The following is an 18,535-nucleotide window of genomic DNA, read 5'->3' on the forward strand; positions in this document are numbered from 1 at the left end:
TTGAGCCATAAGAAGACATCAAGGAACCTAAATGCATGTGATCAGATTTAAAAAGTCAATCTGAAAAGGCTACACACTCTATGATTCCAACTATATCTCATTCTGGAAAAGGCAAAACTATGGAGACAGTAAAAAGAGCAGTCGTTGCCAGGGGTTAAGGGGAGGAAGGGGTGAAAAGGCAGAGCACAGGATGTTAGGGCAATGATATAGTGTGTGTGATACGATCACGGTGGATATATGTCATCCACTCAGCAAACCCGTAGAGTGCCCAACACCAAGAATGAATGTAATGTAAACTCTGGACTCTGGGTGATGATGCTGTGTCAGTGTCGGTTCATCCACGGTAACAGATGTCCCACCTGGTGGGGGATATTGATAGTGAGGGAGGCCGTGCATGTGTGGGGACGGGGGGCATAAAACATTAATTTGTTTTTATATTTTACTATATTTTTCTGTTCTTTGCTGTTGTTGTTGTTGTTTTTAAATCAGTAAGTAATCTAGGACTAGTGTTACGTTTGCTAGACCTGGCATTTTCTTGGTACCTAAGGTTCAAAGTTTCCTTTCCTTTTAAAATTTATTTTATATTTTGCAATTTTTTTCCATAATACTTAAGTTTTTCAATGTTTAGGTATTTTTCTTCGGTGAAGCACGAGTTTCTTTTCATGGTCCCTGATCATTTTAAACAGTTGGAACCCCAGTGGAACTGTTAACTGCTTTCTGGGCAGCCTCTTTTGCTTGGTGGGCTTGTAGTACAGCTACAGCTTCATCAACTTTAGAACGGAGAGACTCTGGAGACTCAAGCATATGAAGAAATTCTGAATTTTCAATCTCCAACAACATGCCAGTGATTTTACCAGCAAGAGTAGGGTGCCTGGGTTGAATTAGGTGGAAGAGCCGTTCACCCAACATTTGCTTCTGCTCTTGAGGAGGGGCAGATGCCAACATGGAAGCAGTCAAAAGCTCCTGACCTTGTACATGAACAGCAGGCTGCTGCATGGCAACTTGTGGCTGTGCATTAAGTAACCTGGAGGAGGGGCTGGCTGGTAGGGGTTGGGCACAGCTCTTACACTTGCCATTCTCTGCATTTACTGGTTAGTGAGGTGAGCCTGTTACTTTCTGCTCAGTTTTGCTGAGAACCTGAAACTGCTCTTAAAAATCGTCTTTTTTTTTTTTTAAATTATAGCCTGAATCCTCACAGTAAGTTTAGCTTCCTTCTCAACCAGACTTTTACAAGTGACTGACGTAAGTCATGTCCTCTTTCACCTCTCGGGTCCATGGAGCCAGAGAGCGTGAAGATTCCCCTCGAATTTCCCCCCTCCTGGGCTTCCCTGCTTCCTGATGAGCAAACAATGGCTCACTTAAATAACAGAAATGGAGTTACGTGCACTCTCTTTTACTAGTCAGCTCACTATCATTTCTTAAATTCATCTTTTTAAAAATTCTAATGATCAAGGCATAAAAAATTGGGAACTTGGGATTTTTAAAAGAACATCCTGCTGCCAAATGCCCGCTTTGATAATGCAGACGTGGTTGCAATGCCACATGTTCGCCATTAGAGGGCGCCATTCTCACAGGTCCCGGGCTACAGACTTCACAGCACCGCTGGCTGAAAATGAACACATGCTCAGCGTGGCTTGGGTTACTAAACATTACAGCTGTCACATAATGTAGGAGTAAAGCTTCCACTGCAGCTCTGAAATGGAACTTCAGAAACATATTGCTAAATATATTATAAACCGCAAATATATAATTGTTGTTTTTTGTTTTTATTTTGGTAAACGTGTGTGTGTATGTGTATATGTATATATATATATATATATATACACACACATATATATAAAACATAAAAGTTACCATTTTAGTCATTTTAAGTACATTAAGTACATTTTAAGGCATTAAGTACATTCATAATGTTGTGCAACTATCACCATTTCCAAATTTTTTCATTATCCCAAACAGAAACTTTGTATTGTAATATTAACTAGTAAAATTCATTCAAGTAACTACAAAGTGCTAAGAGTATATAGATGTTGTCTCATTTAAACTTCACAGGAACCCCATGAGGTAGGTATTTTTATTTTTATTTTATTGATTAAAAACTCGAGGATAAGGGAGATTTAACTAATTCCTCTAAATCTAATAAGTCATAGAATCATAATTAAAACTTTGGTACATCTACGCAACACTGTAAACGAGAGATTTTGAGGTCAATGGACTCATATAGAAGTTTGATCATTAATTTATATTGTGTGTTCTCATAATAATTAAATTTTATCTTTATACAATAAGACACCAAAATGTAAAAGCTCTGATCTTAAAAACTCTGATCAGCATGAAATGATTAAACTTCTTGGCTTTTCAAATGTTTCCACTCAAAGATTCTTTTAATAATAGCTCTGGGGAGTAATTGAGGCTTATACTAGATTAATTCTCGAAGAGAAAGGAGTAGATACAGAGACAGCCCCTACGTGTCAAATGCTGGTAATTAAGAGCTTCACAAAAGAAGAACAAAGTGGCTTTTTGAATTAGAATATATGTCAAGAAGATTATATTTGATTTAAAAAATTGTTTAATTTTACTTGGAATTCCCACACTCGTGTCATGAGTCTCTGAATAGTTATCTTCTAAAACTCTTAAATTCCTCTGTAGACTCTCAGAACAGTATCCCATTGCTCCTGAACTGGAAAACTTCAATGGATTTCCATTTTAATGGTTGACAGAAATAGGGGGATCCTCCTTAGAATGACATTCAGTTTGCTTCCACCTTTGCATTTCCAGCCTGCTTTGCCCTCATCTCTTCTTTTGTCTTTTCTCTCTGCAGCATTTGCTCCTCCTAGACAATGTCTTACTCAGAGTGTTACAGAACCAGGTCCTTTTTAAAAATCTTTTGTTTGCTTGCTCGCTTTCCTTTATAGAACGTGGTTCGCTTTGCCTGAAGCACAGCACGTCAAAACGCTGAGATGCCCAGGTTTGCGGCAAAGAGAGGGTTTATTCACGAGGCAGCCAAGCGAGGAGACTGGAGAGCAAGTCTCAAATCTTCCTCCCCACGGGGCAGGGGTCTTTATGGGATAAAGAATAAAGAAGCAGGAAGGGGAAAAGGTGTGGTCACCCTGATTCTGGGCAAGTGTCACTCAGCTACAGGCCTCTGCACTTTGAAAAGGTCGCTCAGCAGACACTCGCACAGGCCCAAGTGAAGGGTCAATGGTCCATCCAGTCTTAACCAGCTTAGCTCAAACTAGATGCAGCTGACTCCAAGTTCCTGGAAAACAACTCAGGCAAACATCTTATTGTTTAGGCTCCATGCTGCTTGAAGGACCTGCAGGTCTTAAATTGACCTTCATTGCTGAAAGCAGATGAAGTGGATTTAACCCATGCTTTCAATAGTGCTGAAACCGAGTCTGCCTAAAACTGAGTTAATCTGCCAAGTATATGATTAACCTCTCTATCCAAGACATTATTCCTTTTCTTGTTCAACACCTGTCCCCTCAAGATTGAAGAGAATCAAAGAAAAGGAGCGATTGAAACCGATCAGGAACCTGTAGGGCCCATCCCGGGTACAAAATCCTTTGTGTCCCTGTTTCTTTTTTGTGAGAAAAAAGTTTCAGCCTCCTAGACTTTCCCTGAGTTCCAAAGGGCAGATTCAAACAGTTACTAATTAGAAGAGTGAAGGAATGCAGAAACAAAGGATACGTAGCAACCTGACACAGATCTCTGAGCTGTTCTACAGGAACTGGGACCCCCGCCCGGTGGAGGATGGTGACTTCAGGCTGAGTACAAGCACAGGGGCTCCAGACTGGTTGGAACCACAAGGCTGATGATGGAGATTCCTGGAGCCCCACCTGGTTATCTCCCCACCAAACAATCAGAGGAGGGTCACACACCTGCCAGCCCTCCCCCCAAATTTTGCCTATAGAAATTCTTCCCCCCAAACCATCGGAAAGTTCAGGTATTTGGAGCACAAGCTGCACATTCTCCTTGCTTAGCCCTTCAGTAAATCTTTCTCTGCTCCAGACTCTGATGATTCGGTTTGCTTGGCCTCACAGTGCATCGGGCATATGAACTTGGGTTCAGAAACAGTTTCAGTTACCAACTATTCATCAATAACTCGTTCACAAATTTCTCTCCCCAGCCAGATTGCTAGTCTGAGCTCCAGATCTGTATATGTTCTGTCTGATCCTGTGACATCTCCCCAGCTGTCCCTAACCCAGGGTTCACAGTGGCTCAGCAATGGGACCACCTTCCATCCTGGTCTGCAAGCCAGAAAGAGTCATCCTGGCACATCATCTCCCTGACCCCACAGCTACCCTCTCACCACACCTGGCTTGTCATTCCTGCCACATACGGGGCAGGAACACAGTCTAGCCTCCAAATGAGAACACTTTTTAAGAGTATAAAGGGTAATATTAATAATTATGCCAGCACCACAGGCTTGCATGGGGATTGTATGATTTCCTACTGCATAAGTCCTTGTTTTTGTCTGTGCCCACGGCTACCACCAACGTCAAGTCTCCATCAGGTCTCGCCTCAGTCATTCCCACGCCTCCTAAGTTGCTGGTCCTTGTGGATGGATGCCAACACTTACCCTCCACTCCACACTGCACAGGCAGCCAGAAACGCTCATCTTTTAAAATGTCAGTCTGGTGAGACCCATCTCTCCCACCCCACCTCCTACTTACAGTTCTTCTATGGATCTCCACAGCTCTTATATAAAATCCAACATCCTTAAGGCAGCCAAGATGCTCAGAAGGGCTGGCCCCTCTATGCCTCCCCAACCACATGCCTCAAGACTTCCTGTCCTAGCAAAGGAGCTTCACATAAGCTTTCCTCTTCCCCTAAGTAAGGGTTACTTGACCTTCAGAGTTCAGCTCAATCGTCACATCCTTCAAAAGCCACCCTTGAAATCTCCAATCGAGTTGTGGTAGCCCATCTCCAACAAAAGCCCTAACTTCTCCCCTGCTTGTGGGAGCAGACCCTTCCTCCCCCTGCCCCCCATCAAGAGTGATAGCTTGCTCTCCTGCCCCACGATCTGAGCTGGCTCAGTCTGTCTTTGCCTAACTGAATTCAGCAGTGGTGAGAATTCTCTAGTTTTAAAGGATTCAAAGTGGTATACTTTTTTTTTTTTTTTTGGCTGCGCTGGGTCTTCATTGCTGCACACGGGCTTTCTCTAGTTGCAGCGAGCAGAGGCTACTCTTCGTTGTGGTGCCTGGTCTTCTCATTGTGGTGGCTTCTCCCTTGTTGAGGATCAGGGCCCTAAGCCAGCAGGCTTCAGTAGTTGCAGCACGCTGGTTCAGTAGCTACCGCACGTGGGCCCCAGAGCATGGGGGCTTCAGTAGTTGTGGCTCACAGCCTCAGTAGTTGTGGCGCACGGGCTCAGTTGGTCACTGGCATGTGGGATCTTCCCAGACCAGGAATCGAAACCATGTCCCCTGCATTGGCAGCCGGATTCTTAACCACTGGACCACCAGGAAGTCCCTGGTATACCATTTTTAAATTTGTATTTCCCTGATTATATTAAGTATGAAAAGTAATCAAAGGAAACCTCAACAAAAATTGGAGTCGAGAAGGCCTGTAGAGGGAGCTTTCATGCCTTCAAGAGGAAGGAAGATTTTCTTCCTGCCCAGCAACTAGCTCAGCTAATGAAAATGCCACAACTCAGCCAATGAGAAACCTGAACTCTCACTTTCCTCCAATGATCATTCACTTTTCTCTTGCTGGTGACTTCCTTGTCCCACCCTCCTTTGTATAACAGCCCTCCAGTTTTTATAACCCCTTGGATTATCTCTCTGCTTCGAGATGATATGCTGCCCAATTCATGAATTGTTTGATGGACCCAATTAGATCTGCAAAGGTACTCATTTGAATTTTGTTTTTTAACTTAAGTCAGGTCAGATAGCTTTTCATGTTTATTAGCTATATGTATTTCTTCTTTTGTAAATTTCTTGTTCTTATCCTTTACCCTTTTTTAAAACTAGGTTACTTGTTTTTTTCTTGTTGATTTCTAGGGAAGTCTTATATATTCTAAATATCACTCTTTGTTACATATGCTGAAAATATTTTCACCTATCTATTGCTAGATTACAGTTTGTTAAGAGTGTCTGCTATAGGAAAGTTTTTAAACCTTGCTGTTGTCAAATTTATCAACCCTTTCCTTTATGGGTTCTGCTTTTTTTCCTTCTTATTTAAGTAGGCATTCATTAAACGAAGAATTCAAAAACATTTTCCTGTTATCATACCAGTATATTTGGTTCTAACTTTAATCTTCCAAAATGAAAAATTAGGAGCACTGAGAGTCCATCAGCCCCAGCACTGGAAAGGTGGGTTGTAATTTTCAGCTGAGGGCCAGGAAGAAGAGGCAGGAAGTTGAGGAGTCTGGTTCTCAGAAAAGGTTTCAGTCACTGGCTGCCGTGTTGGGAGTTACGGTGTCATGTTTGATCAACGACTGAGTGTTTATAGCGATATCTGCTGCTTCTGAAAGCAACAGAAAATGACCAAGTCTCAGGGGTTTGTGTCATTCAAAGATGTGACTGTGGACTTCACTCAGGAGAAGTGGCAGCAGCTGGACTCTGCTCAAAGGAACCTGTAAAGGGATGTGATGCTGGAGAACTATAGCAACCTTGTTTCAGTGGTGACCTTGGATGAAAAGAAAATGGGTACTGCATCCTGCTCATTCTTTGGTGGCTGAAGACAATGGGCTGCACCCAAGTTCTTGATTTTTATAAATTAATTGTGATATAATGTATATAATAAAGTGTTCAAATATTTTTAAAAATGGAAAATTAGTCATTCCAACATCATTGATTGGATCATTTATTCCACCTGTGTCTTATGCAAAATATCTACCTGACCCTGCCTCCTGATTCAGTTCCTTGATCTATTTGGATATTCCTACAATAAGGCCACCCACTATACCTTTATCTCCTTCTCCCTCTCCAGAGCACAAACAGGATGATAGAGGTGAAGCCCCTGCCTTGTCCAGAAGATAAAGGTCATGAGGAAAGATAAGAGGAAGGAAGCCTCTGCTGATACTGGGGAGTGCCTCCCCTTGACTCAGATCCAAGTTCAAATTTTAACTGATACAATGTGCTTCTGGTGGACTTGACTCCATCCTAGACTCCAAGGACCAGAATGGGACTCAAACCATCTCCTCTTGGGCAACTAACCCAACAAGACCCAAGAAGATGCAGTGATTCTTTTGCTGGACTTATGGGTCAAGAGACAGTCACACCCTCTCCGACTGAACATAAACTTCCAGAAGATGTACAATATAGGGCTTCTGGAGCTGCCTTCTGTCCTTGAGAGAAGAAATAGCACCATGCGGTGACTTTTGTCTACCATCTCCCACATCTCCATGGCTTTGATTCAACCTCTGTGTGTATCAGCTGGGATTTTGGTTTCAGATTTTTATGATATCCAACCCCTTCCTCACACTCCTTTTAGCATTATAAATAAGTTTTACTTATATGGTAATAGTGATAAGTTTGGTTTTCTGTTTATATATTATGGGTTTTTTTTTTCTTGTGATTCACCATTGCTTCTTTTATCCCATCTTTTTCTCTTGGGTCCACTTTTTTTTTTTAATTTTTTGGCCATGCTGTGCAGCATGTGGGATCTTACTTCCCCAACCAGGGATCTAACCTTCGCCCCCTGCGTTGGAAGTCCAGAGTCTTAACCAATGAACCGCCAGGGAGGTCCCTTGAGTCCATTTTTCTTCCTAGAGTATGTCATCTAGAAATAATTTGATGGTGGGGGGGGAGGGTTGTGGGTATTATACTTTCTGTGTCCTTGCAAGCTTGGAAATGTCTTTTTTTTTTAACTCTCTCACTTAAATGATAGTTTGGTTATATATTTAGAAAATTCTAGAATTCTAAGTCTAAATTACTTCCAACCGGAATTTTGACATTTTTGATCCTGTTTTCTGGTACCTAGTGTTGCTGGTGAGAAGTCTAATTTCCATCTTATTTTTATGCCTTTATAGTTAGTATGCTTTTTCTCTCCACAAGATTTTAAAGTGTTCCCCTTGCTTGGGGTGTTCTGAAATTTCCCCATTCTATGTGGAAGTGTCAGTACTACACAGTGATCCAGAGGGTTAATCATTGATGTTGTTCACCTTTCAGACACATGGGATCTCTCAGCCCACTGCCCATCCATAGAGAGATATGGAGGCCTAAGGATTCATTTTGAGTATCTTTATTCATCCCTTTGGGTGTGCAGCTCTCTCAAAAACTTAGCTTTTATCAGTTTGAGTTCAGCCAGTGATTTGTGGCAACAATCACACTCTGATAGTCAGCCTTCTACAATGGCTCCAGGGCTCCCCATCTCCTGGAATCCACACTTGCATTTGTTTGCTTGGGCTGCCACTGCAAAATGCCATAGACTGGCTTAAACAACTGGAGTTTGTTTTCTCACAGTGCTGGCAGGTGGAAGTCTGAGATCGAGGTGTCAGCAGGGTTGGTTTCTTCTGAGACCCCTCTCCTTACCTTGTTGATGGGCTTCCATCTGTGCACATGTGCATCTCGTATCTCTTTGTGTGTCCAATTTTCTCTTCTTATAAGGACACCAGTCAGATTGGATTAGAGCCCATCCTAACAGCCTAATTTTAATGTAATTGTCTCTTTAAAGGCTTTATCTCCAACTAAAGGCATCTTCTGGGGGTGTTGGTGGTTAGAGCTGTAACGTATGAATTCTAGGGGGACAGAATTCAGCCCATAACAACTTTGTGTAATGACTTTGCAGGATTCCCTCCCATTGAGTGTGGGCTGGGCCAAGTGATTGATTTCTGACCAATGGTATATGGCAAAGGTGATGGGATATTACCTCCAAGATTAGTTTGCAGACATTTGTGTTGCTAGCAGAGTCCATTGCCTTCTCAGCTCGGACACATTAATTAATGAAGCTGTCATTTGGAGAGGTCCATGTGACAAGGCAGCCTCAAGCCAACTGCCAGTGAGTATCTGAGGTCCTCAGTCCCACAGCTCGTAAGGAAGTAAGTCCTATCAACAAGCACTGAGTGAGCCTGGGGGTGGAGTCTTCCCCAGTCAACCAGCCAGCTGACATGTTGATTGCAGCCTTGATGGAGACCCTAAGGAGGAAAACCCAGCTAAGCAGTGGCCAGATTCTGTGAAATAACAAAGAACCACTAAGCTTTGTGGTAACGCATTCCACCACAACAGGTAACTGATACACACACCCACAGTTTTTCTGCACATACCTCTCAGATTTGCAAAATTGTCTTGCTTTCTCATCCATGTGTCTCCCTCCTCCCCTCTTTCTCAACTTAATTATAGGTAACTTCGGCCTATGGGCTTTCTTTCAGGTGCCATAACTTTAGTCTCCCTTCACTGGGTCGTTGTTTTCTTTCTTTCTTCCTTAAATTAATTTTTATTGGACTATAGTTGACTTACAATGTCGTGTTAGTGGCACGTTGTTTTCTTTTCTTTCTTTCTTTTTTTATTTTTGGCTGTGTTGCGTCTTCGTTGCTGTGCGCGGGCTTCTTATTGTCGTGGCTTCGCTTGTTGTGGAGCGCAGGCTCTAGGCGTGCAGGCTTCAGTAGTTGCGGCATGTGGGCTCAGTAGTTGTGTCTTGTGGGCTCTAGACCTCAGGCTCAGTAGTTGTGGCACACAGCCTTAGTTGCTCCGCAGCATGTGGGATCTTCCTGGTCCAGGGCTCGAACTTGAGTCCCTTGCATTGGCAGGCAGATTCTTAACACACTGCATCACTGGGGAAGACCCATTGTCTTCTAATGAAATGATTTTCTAGGGTTTAGGTTCTTAGTTGGACCCTAATCTGAAATATCTTAATGCATTCCAAGGTTGAACAGTAGGTATGATGGCCATACCCTTGATTTGGCCCTGCAGAAAGGCAGGTTTTAATATCTTCTCTTGCTCAAAAGCCTGCTCTGTTTTGGTGGGGTGGAGGCACAGTTAGGAAGAGAATGGGATTAAAAGTGATTGTTTCTTCTAACCCTGCAAGAGCCTGGATTCAGGGGCCCTCTATTCCCTTTTCTTGCACTTGTAAGTAAGTCATCATTTATGAGCTATTTAAAACCAAAATCAACATATACTACAAATGTTCTGTATTTCAGCTTCTTCCTCTAGAACTACCATTTCTTCAGGTACATAGTCCCTCCTCACAGTAATATTTGGCAATATTATAAAATATTTCATCACTAAACAGCATGGATGACTACTTTTCTAGGCTCTAATAGCAGTGTTCTCATTGCTCACTATCTGACCCCTAAGATAAAGACACATAATTTAGATTTTGTTACAGCAGCACCAAACTTCTGGTACCAGGTTCTGTCAGGACAGCTTGGGCTCTACTGTGGTAACTAACAATCCTAGAATCTCATTGGCTTAATACAGTGAAAACATGTTTCTTCATCATGTTACATGTCCTACCTGGGGGACCTGCTCAATTTAGTCAGTCAGAGACCTGGGGGGACAGATCTCCATCTCAACACATGCTCCCACAAGCACTGTATCATGGCAAAGAGAACATGAAGAATTGTGCACTGGGTCTTAAAGCCTCCTACAAACATAACACTGAATGAAAGAAGCCAGACTGCAAAAAACACATGCTGGATTATTCTGTCTATATACAAAACAGAAATGTTACCAATCCAAGCTCGTACTGCTTGCTGCATGGCAGGATGATAAATCAAGAGACAGCGTGCTGGGGCAAGGAATAGTGACTTAATTTGGAAAGTCAGCAAATCGAGAAGTTGGTTGACTAATACCCCAAAAAACCATCTTACCTGAGTTAGAATTCAGGCTTCTTTTACACTAAAGCGGGAGAGGTGTGGTTGGTTGTTGCAGACTTCTTGGTGCAGTATAAAAAATAAAATAAAAAAAAACTTTAAAAAAACCCTTCAAATACCTAAAAATAAATTTAAGAAAAATGTAAAAGACCTCCAACCAAAAAAATATAAAACAGTATCAAGAGGAATTAAAGAAAACTTAATAAATGGGATGAGAGGTAATGAACTATGTCCAAGATTTGAAAGAGTCAATATGGTACAGACCAAATTTATTTATAGATTCAAAGCAATCTCAATTAAAATCCCAATAGTTTGTGTGTGTGTGTAAATTTAAAAGCCAATTCTAAAACTTATGGAAATGTAAAAAACGACAGCTATGAAAACATAGTTGGAGAACTAGCACGAACAAAATAGAGATTTATTATAAAGACACAGCAAGTATGACACTGTGGTATCAGTATAAGCAAGGGTAGACAAACTGTTGGAAAAGACTAGAGATTCCAGAGCCAGACCCATGGTCTCTTAGACATTTGATCTATGATTGGAGGCACTGCAGAACATCAAGAAAGGACAATTTTTTTTTGTATTAAGCAGCACTGGTTCAATTATGTAGTAATCCGGGGACAAATGGAATATGATCCCTACTTAAATCATATGGAAGCCTCATTCCTGGTGAATTACAGAATTAAATGTGAAAAGTAAAACAGTAAGGGTTTTTAGAATATAATATAGGAAACTATCTTCATGACTTTGGGACAGGAAATCATCTCTTAAAGGATACAAAAGGCACTAACCACTAAGGGAAAGGTTTATAAATTGGACTAAATTAGAATTAGGAATATCTGAACATAAAAACACAGCATTAAAAGAATTGAGACAAGAAAGAATTATAAAAATTGCATATTTAACAAAGGAAGACTCAATGAGAAAAGACAAAGTAATAGAAAAATGGGCAAAATACATCACTTCACAAAGGATATTCAAATGGCCAAATGTCTGAAAAGGTGTTCATTCTCAATTGTTACTGAAAAATGCAAGTTAAAGGCATCATACTTCCAAAAGCGAGTGTTGGCAAGCATGTGGAAAAATTAAAATTCTCATATGCTTCTGGCAGGGGTGTGAACTGGTACAACCACTTTGGACAAATGATTTGGAAGGATGAATGAAGGTAGAACATTCAGATTCCCTCAGATGCAGGATCGGAGCCTCAGACACGCACAAAAGAGATGTTTGTGCATATGCCCCGAGACCTGCAGGATGTCTGGGCAGTAGCGTGTGAAACAGCACAACGCTGGAAACACCCCTATGTCCATCAACAGTGGGATGGATACATTAACTGAGATGTAGTCCTATAGAAATGAAAGTGAACTGACTTGTGAAAATAAAGGAAACTCATTCTAAAACGGAGTTGGAAGCCCTGAAGGGGGCGCTCTCACCCACGTATCACTCACCGCAGTTTACAGACAGAGGAAGAAAGATTTCCTTCTGACCCAGCCCAATTTCCTCCTTAAACCTAATAAACGCTGACATTCTCTTTGTCTCCTCGAACTTGCCTATGGTTTGCCACGGGTTGCATGTCCCAAATTGCAATTCCTCTTCTATTCCTGAATACACTCATTTTGTTGGCAAAATAACTGGCTGTTATTTTTTCCTAAGGTCAACACTTACCACTACAAAACATGAATGAACCTCACCAATATAATGTTGAGCTAAAGAAAGCAGTCGCAAAGGGGCCCGTGCTGTGTGATTCCATTTACACAACGTTCAAGACAAGACAAAACTAATCTAAGGTTTCAGAAGACAGATTCGTGGTTTCCCGTGGGCAGGTACTCAGGAGGGGGCGTTCTGTTTGTCCATCTGGGTGGTGGGTACAGGGCATGGCATCGTGCCAATTTGACATCTCTACACTTAGAATTTTTGTGTATTTCGATACAAATTTTTTTTATCAGGTGAAAATAAAATTGGAAGCTGAGGGCGTCCCTGGTGGCGCAGTGGTTGAGAGTCCGCCTGCCGATGCAGGGGACACGGGTTCTGTGCCCCGGTCCGCGAAGATCCCACATGCCGCGGAGCGGCTGTGCCCGTGAGCCATGGCCGCTGAGGCTGCGCGCCCGGAGCCTGTGCTCCGCAACGGGAGAGGCCACAGCAGTGAGAGGCCCGCGTACCGCATAAAAAAAAAAAAAAAAATTGGAAGCTGAGACTGCCCCGGCCATTTGGAATTCTCTGTGTCACTAAAACAAGCAGAGACTAAGCCATGGTGAATGATCCTGGTGACCAGGTGGAAATCAGGCTGCTGCTCCCCCGGGAGTGAAGGACAGTCCATTTGCTGGGGTCCTTAGTACCCATAGTGCTGGTTGGAGGGAAACTGTAGCAACCCTGTGAAGACGGACCACTGAGAAAGGCTTGGATAGTGTGAGAATGAAAAATCTGGGTCATATTACCGGGTAAAAATTCCAGCCTCCTGAGGTGTTGGCAGGGGTTATTTATGAAAGCAGTGTATCCGGGTGGTTTATATTAATTTCTTTTCTTCCCACGTGCACTGTAAACCCTGGGTACATGCACCATCTTCCTGCAGGGAACACATCTTGTTCTCATGTTTTTATTGGTAGCTTTTGATTTACCTACAGAGGTCAGTCTGACACAATCTCAATCTAGTCCTAATGTTTGTTATAAGGTTAAATTTGTGCTAATAAAATTTATTCTTTAAATGAAAAGTGACTACGGGAATTCCCTCGCGGTCCAGTGGTTAGGACACCGCGCTTTCACTGCCGAGGGTGGGTTCGGATCCCTGGTCGGGGAACTAAGATCCTACAAGCCACGCAGCACGGCCAAAGAAGGCCCTAGAGTTCTGCATTTGTTTTCTAGAAGAGCATTGAGTGTGCGTATGTGAGCAAGCTCCGCCCTTGCCGCTGGCTTGAGTTTAAGGACCTCCTTCGATGTGTGTGCACACACATGTGTTTACTTATGTTGACTGACTCCCTCATGGTGGTGGTTTAGCCTTTGGCGTACATTCACTGCAAAGAACTGACAAGGAAAGAGCTCAGTTATATAATTAAACAAATTCATATTTAATCACAAAATCTATATTCTTTGGAAAAGTTGAAACACAGATATGTAAAGTCACTCGGAGATGAACAGTTTCCTAGTGTCCACTGGTTAGTAATCACTGTGCCAAAGTTGAAAATAGGGAGTTTCAAGTGCCTTTTTCTCTCTATCCTTCTCTCTTGGTTGTCATATTTTTAAATTCACGTTCCACGTTGAAAAATAACAATAAAACTTACCACCTCTTCGTTTCTTAAGAGAAAGACGTCTATGCTGGGGATGGAGAAGGATCCCGTGCGATTAAGTCATCATAGACTGTTCCAGAAGGATGTGGAGCTGGCCCGTGAGGAGCAGGCCCTCTTGTCCTGTGAGCCAGTTTTTGCATCAGCTTTTTCCTAAAATGGAGCCCATCCTAAAGGAGACACCCTAGGAGGTAAGAGTTCATGTTCTCTCTTGGGTTCTCCTTTCTAATTCCTCTGAAACAATGACTTTCTTGAGATTCTTATTAAAGGGGTTAATGTTTAGGCAAAATAGATCTCTCCTTTCCTGTAAACAGCCTTGTGCGCCCACTTTCAAGCTGCTGGGAGAGACGATATTGACTGTGTTAAGTCCTGCACAGAGATGGCTCTGCCCTGACCAGCAGTTTCTATTTCCACTGGGAAGTTCTCTCAACTTTGTCAGAAGGACCCATTTATACTTTGCTGAATTCCTCCAGTGATGTTTCATTCCTCTTATTCACCAGTGGTCTGGACAACTCCCCAGCTGGGGAAGAGACCCCCCTCTTCATCCAGCTTTGCTGAGGATACAGCGTGGTGTTACTTGTTGCCAGTTGGGTCAAATTTTTGATAAGGATCTTTATTCAGGTTTTAACTTAAGCACCAGGTCTTCAGAGAGGGTGCCACGTCCTTCTCCCACATTCTTCAATTCCAACTCTGTCGCCCCAGTCTTGCGACATTGTCTACTTACTGACCTGCTGACATCCTCAGAAGCAGAGACTTTGTTTACCCCCATTGCCAAGAGGGTGCTGGGCCCCAGGAGGGGCTTATATTTGACCAGATGCCTGCTGTGCACTGACGGGAGGTTTTTGAAAGCACATACATTCATAAACCTCATGCTAACACTCTGGAGACATTATTTAATCAAACGCCTCAGTACCCTTTTGATTTTCAGTTTTAAGGACACAAGAGTGGATCACATCTTTTAGGCATCAGCATGACTCTGAGAGAATTCTGGGTAGAAATACATTTCATAATTAAGTGGCTGAAATGTCTTTAACGTTTAGGACCTTATACCCTTCCCCCCACTGCACAGTCATGCCATATTATCAGCTTCAGGAAAAATAACTGTAAGGTAGACATGACAAAATATAAGTCTAACAACTGAAAGAGTCAATCTAAGTTAAAATCTTACTCAAACAAGGTAAGGCCTTTTAGTTCTACTGTAGCAATAACTTTTCACAAGTTCCAAAGTTCTGAACCAGAGACATGGCCCAACGAAAGCTGGTGGACAGCCTCTGTCTCTCTGCACAGCCTGCAGGAAGAATGCTCAGAGGTTCAATTGTGCTGGCTCTCAGAAAGAAAATTAGGTGAGAGCTTTTGTTTTCCAAGTTAAACATTCTGTCTTTAAAAAGCACAGAGGCTTTTAATGAAAGAAACACAGACCACAAAGACTTTCTGGGCTGAGATGCTCACGCTGGCCCTTCCCTGTGTCACTGAGGACAGCACCTAAGAGGCCAGGACAAGAAGAGGGAGGAAGCCACTGGTCCTACTCTGGTCCTGAACCACCCATGTAGCATCCATAACAGCTACACCTGCAAGTGTTGAAGCAGCCGTGGGTCCTGCTGTGTGGGAACAGCCAGGGGTGGGGGCCAGGGTGCCTGCAGTTATGATCTCTGAGGTTCAAGTCCATTGTAGGGGAAACATAGTTTCCTGAGGTTCCCTGACCTTGTCATGTTTGAGAATAGGACAGAAAGGCAGAAGAGGAAACAGGTGATCCTGTGCTGGTGGCTTCCAGGCTTAGGCAGAGGCTGGGAGAGAAATCAGGGAGGTCAAGCTTAGTCAGAGCAGGAATGAGCAACCCACAGATCCAGAGAGCAAACTAGTGTTAACCAGTGGGGAGAGGGTAGGGGGAGGGGCAAGATAAGGGTGGAAGATTCATAGGTACAAACCACTATGTATGTATAAAATAGATAAGCTACAAGGATCCATTATACAACCCAGGTAATAAAGCCAGTGTTTTATACTAACTTTAAAAAAAATTTATTGGAGTATATTTGATTTACAATTTGTGTTAATTTCAGGTCTACAGCAAAATGAATCAGTTGTACATATACATATATCCACCTTTTTTTTTTTTTCCAGATTCTTTTCCCATATAGGTCATTAGAGAGTACTGAGTGGAGTTCCCTGTGCTATACAGCAGGTTCTTATTAGTTATCTATTCTATACATAGCAGTGTGTGTATATGTCAGTCCCAATTTCCCAATTTATCCCTCCCCCAACCCTGATCCACTGGTAACCATAAGTTAGTCTTCTGCATGCGTGCCTCTGCTTCTCTTTTGTAAATAAGTTCATTTGTACCTTCCTTTTTTTTAGATACCACATATAAGTGATATCATATGACAGTTGTCTTTCTCTGACTTACTTCACTCAGTATGGCAATCTCCAGGTCCATGCATGTTGCTGCACATGGCATTATTTCATTCTTTCTTTTATTTCTGAGTAATATTCCATTGTGTACATATAGCACATCTTCTTTATCCATTCCTATGTTGATGGTCATTTAGGTTGCTTCCATGTCCAGGCTATTGTAAATAGTGCTGCAATGAACACTGAGGTGTATAATAACTTCAAATGGAGTATAATCTATTAAAATTTTGAATCATTATTGTACACTTGAAACATATAATATTGTAAATCAACTATACCTAAATTTAAGAAAGAAAGAAAAGAAATAAGCAACCCAGATGCTGGGCAAATATGGAGGTGCAGCCACTGAGATGTGATGCATTTCATGGATTCTAAGACAAATCTGTTTTTATAATTTAGTATCTCTGAAATCGGGATGTGTCTCATAATAATGATCTTTGAGTACTCTGTTATCATTTAATCGGAACTATTTTTAAGTGACAAAACAAAGTCACGTGGGTAAATGGTTCCATGACACTTGTTTTACTAAAAATAGTACTGATAAGGGGAATATAATATGTGATCAGTGAAAACACAGGTCAACTTCAGAGAAATAAGTCAAACTTGGAGGGAAGAGGCAAGGCCCAGGCCAGAGCAGAGGCCTGGAGCAAGCACTGCACGTGAGTCAAAAGCCAGAAGACCCAAGAGGGGCTCACAAGGCCAGGACAAAGGCCTCGTGTGGAGGCTAGTGACCACAGCCCCTGAATGCTTCTGCCTGGATGTAAATGTTTCCAAGACTCAATGCCACTTTGGAAAGAAGGCCTTTTCTTCCTCCAGCCTATTTATTCACCTTTCAAACTCTTTCATCAATGTTAAATCCTTGCAAACTTCGTGACACCCCAGGTAGTTACTAATCCCTTGCTCTGGGCTTCCAGGATTCTTTAATGATGTATGAGACTTTTTGCAATTATTTACTCTTACATCACACTTCAATGAACACCTGTTCCCAGAATGTGGTCAGAGCTTCAATACTGGCATCTGAAACAGTGTCAAATGAACAGTAACATTTGAAGCAATTACACATATGAATCGATTACAACCTCCTGTCAAAAGTTTATTTCACTGTGACTGCAAAGAAACTACTTGCAACACGGACAGTTCAAACATTTCCTACTGCCGGAGAGCATTTCAGAACTGCAAAATGAACAAAGAAAAATCTCAAGTTACTAAAGACACAAGAGTGGACCTCTGGTCATGAGAAACGGAATCTCAAGATGGATGGTGTGCTGGGTGGGTGACAGATCACAGGAGTGTGGGTGAATCTCATTCAAACAAGAGCTGCTAGTTTCAAAGGCTTCCAACACTTCATTCATCCATCACTTTACAGACACCACGAAAGGAGCAACAAATATTGATCCACACCCAACGGCAGAGAACCACTACGATCTGAGAAGCAATCAGTATGTATTGTAAAGTGTCAAGCACGGAACCACCTGGAAAATCCCTCAAGTCCTAGGATGCAAAAGCGACGAAAAGTAGGAAACACGAGTGCCTCAGCCCTCTAAACGATACCTTGTTTGGGGCAGCTTCGTGACTGGATGGGAGACCGCCTGGGAATACCAGGTGCTGTAGGCTTTTTGCCTCCTGCTCCGCCTTCTCCTTTACTCGCCCGCGGCGGTGGCCGCCGGCTCCGCCGCGCCGGGCCCCGCTGCAGGCCCACCTCCTCAGGCCCCTCCCACCACAGCGCGCGACGGAGAGGGCGCTCCCCGCCGGCCCGGCCTGCCTGGCGGCCAGAAGGCGGCCCTGGAAGGCAGCCGCACCCCCAGACGCTCCCGGGGCGGCTGGCCCGGACCCAGACTCCGCTGCGGGCCCGGTTGCCGTCCGTGCGGCCCGCGAGCCCCTCGACCTGCACCTGGCCGCCCCCCACTGGCGCCCAGCCCCGGCGCCGCCACCTGTGTACCGGTGTGTCCCTCCACAGCTCCCTCCGGCACAAGCACCCCCCTCCGCCGTGTCGCCGCGGCCGGGGGCAGGAGCGGGATCGAGGGCAGGGGCCGCTTCCCCGGGCCTGCCGGCCACCAGGGGCGGGGTCCTGAGTTCGGCGTGTGGCGTGCGG

At 43.3% G+C, this 18,535-nt stretch overlaps 1 long non-coding RNA gene across 1 annotated transcript in view; it reads right to left on the reverse strand.

Annotated features, from left to right (window-relative positions):
* The window catches only part of LOC141276707 (uncharacterized), a 60,407-nt gene that overhangs the window by 39,923 nt on the left and 1,949 nt on the right, over positions 1 to 18,535 (reverse strand). The window lies entirely within an intron of this gene.

Source organism: Tursiops truncatus, chromosome 16 (genome assembly GCF_011762595.2).
Source record: "Tursiops truncatus isolate mTurTru1 chromosome 16, mTurTru1.mat.Y, whole genome shotgun sequence".
NCBI classification, from domain to species: Eukaryota; Metazoa; Chordata; class Mammalia; order Artiodactyla; family Delphinidae; genus Tursiops; species Tursiops truncatus.